Below are 3,041 nucleotides of genomic sequence, written 5' to 3' on the forward strand. Positions count from 1 at the left end.
TTAGCCGCTGTCGGCTGTCGGCTGTACGCGTCTACGTTCGCGCTCGACGCTCCTATGATAGTATGCACGCATGACGTACCTACACACGCACGCATCGTGCTTCTCGCACACGCTCTACCGTCTACATCACTTTCAAACGCACGTCACGCCCCTTTCACCGTATTTTTCCCATTCATGTATCTTTTCTACATTTCCTTATTATTCCCCTTTCTCTCTCTCTCTCTCTTCTTCTTTGTCCGTCTCCTCTCGTTTTTTATCTTCTTGTTGCTTTCATCCATACGTCATACTAATCAGATGAAAATTCACTTTGCGATTTACTAATCTTATCTTATCGTTTTTATCGTCTATTGCTATTTAATATGATTACGGTTTAGCATGAATTATATCGCGACGAATTCATGCTAAATTATATGTAGAAGGTGAATTGTTCGCACGCTTTCTGCTGGAATATTATTCTCGCGTCTCGTTATATTTTTTTTTATTGCTATTGTATATATATTTGTTATTGTAACGTTCCCTTACGCAAGAACGGAACTGAGACTGAAAGCGAAGCGACGGAACATCTTTGCGCGCCAAAAGATATTTCGGAGAGAATTCCGTTTCGCGAGTTAAATAATCCCGACGCTCTTGGATTCTGACGGTAGATTCTTTGAGAAATTCGGAATTGATTTTTCTATAATTACGATGTTGCGTTGATAATATTGATGTCGAATAAAAATATCGGAGCCCCGACTTATGCGCGACTAAAAAGGGATTTCCTCTAACTCGCGTTGCCTTTGATGTATTCTGATCCTTCTAGCTTTTCTTACCTTAATCTCTCGCTTTAATCTTCTAGATCTTGTTTTAATGAAACAAACATAAATTTTCAGGGCACCATTTTAATATTATTTATCGGTAATAAAATCTTTTTAAAAAGATAACGCTACTTCACTATTGGATATCAAAAGAACAATTACAATCCGATCTCTTAAGTTACAAATAACATTTTGTTGTTTTTAACTTTTATATGTGTCAAAATATAAATCCACTTCTATGATTAATTTCAATGTAAACAACGATCATATTAACATATGTACTTGATAAATAATAAATTAAACTTGTATCAAATTTGAGTTATTTAATACATTGTACAAATTTAATATTTGAATTAAACAATTTAACTTCTTTGTTTTAGTTAAATTAACGACATATCGAATCAATGATGACTTAGAGAAATTATTAAAAATAATTCAAATTAGGTATAACTTGAGTTATGAATTTAATAGTATTTATAACAAAGAAAATTATTTATTGCATTTTTCATTTATTTAATTACTTTTTGACATCTCTATATTCTGTTATCTATCACAATGGACAAGATTAAATAAAGATTAGAGTTTTAATAGATTTGTCCAAATGTATATCGAGCCTATCTCTCAGATATACCTAATTTGGGTTATTTTTAACAATTTCTTTAGATAGCCACTGCTCATATCCTATATATTGTTATTTTGACTAAAATAGTGAAGTTCAACAATTTAACTCAAGAAAATATATTAAATTTGATTTAAATATAATTCATTATTTACCAAATGCAATATTGACGTCAATATGGACGATGTTTATTTTGAAAATATTTATTTCGAAAGTACAGAAATGGATTGATTTATGTTTTGATACACGTGAAATTAAAAAGTAAATAAAATATTATTTTCTAAATGCATATGTAAATATCGATGATGTTTACTTTGAAGCTAACCGCGGAAATGGATTGATTTACATTTTTACACACGTGAAATTAAAAATAATAAAATGTCATTTAATTCAAGGGATTGAATTACCATTGTTCTTTTGATATCTAATCGATATAGTCGTTTCGATCAGCCGAAACTCTTAGGCTGGTATTCATAGTCGATTCTTATTTCAAGACCGTCTTAAGTAATGTCTTAAGACGCTAATGCAGCCCTCTGATTGGTTCGTGACTTCTTAAGACCGTACTTAAGACGGTCTTGCATATAAGATCTGACTACGAATACCAGCCTTAGTCGCGGCTTCTGATGTAATACATCTGGGCACATCGAGCGAATTTGATTTATCCTGTATCGCGCGCGAACCACATCCTATCACCGCGATACCGTCAAAGACACAAGTTTCTCTATGGATAAACTCACACTAAGTTAGGTCAAGCTTTCCAGACGATAGCAGAAAAGATAAATAAATACGCCGAATGAATAAAGCTGCTCCAGTCTTCAGTCTTTATAGTCATCGAAAGGGAATGCGTTCTGAAAAATATAAATAAAGATATTAGATTATTTGTGTGCTTACGCTCTGACGAGCAGACAGATAATGGCTGCGTTCAGCATAAAAAGCAGCTTTGCGACTGTGTAAAATTCTTGAATATTATTGGTTTATACATTTAAATCAAGCGAGGAATTAAGGGCAAGACCAATTATATTAAAGAATTTTACAACAGTTGCAAAGCTCTTTTTCTGCTGAACGCAGCCAAAGGCACTCGCTTTTGTCGTGAAGCAAGTTTGTGGAAATATATGAATAGAAAAAAATTTTATTTATATATGTAATTTAATTTAAATTTAACTTAATTTTCTACTTAGGAAAATGTATATTTTGAAATATAAAGATCGACGTGTTTGAAAACTTTGTTTCCGTGCCATCGAATGTATTCGTTTTAACTTCTCTTCAATAATATATATACAGATATAATTTATATATTATATACAACTATTTATAAATAATATATTATTTATATTATTTATAAATATATCAATTATATATATATATATAAATAATATATATAGCACTTAATTAGTTCAATATCAGACTTACATATGATACATGTAATATTATCAGATCAAGAGAAATAAATCGAGAATTTTTAATCAAATTCGATCTTATGTAAAAACGTAGTCATGTCCACTCATGATCTTTAGGTCTGTTTTTTTTTAGCTGAACTTTCTGCACGGTTCATTTTTTGTCTTTTTCTCCACGTTGAAGAGAAAGAGAGAGACGAACCGTGCAAGAACTTTAGCTAAAAAAAAAAACAA

General features: G+C 31.2%; 1 protein-coding gene across 1 annotated transcript in view; it reads left to right on the forward strand.

The window, feature by feature from the left end:
- The window catches only part of rl (Mitogen-activated protein kinase rl), a 10,401-nt gene that overhangs the window by 654 nt on the left and 6,706 nt on the right, over nt 1–3,041 (forward strand). The window lies entirely within an intron of this gene.

Source organism: Trachymyrmex cornetzi, unplaced genomic scaffold (genome assembly GCF_001594075.2).
Source record: "Trachymyrmex cornetzi isolate Tcor2-1 unplaced genomic scaffold, Tcor1.1 scaffold57, whole genome shotgun sequence".
NCBI lineage: Eukaryota > Metazoa > Arthropoda > Insecta > Hymenoptera > Formicidae > Trachymyrmex > Trachymyrmex cornetzi.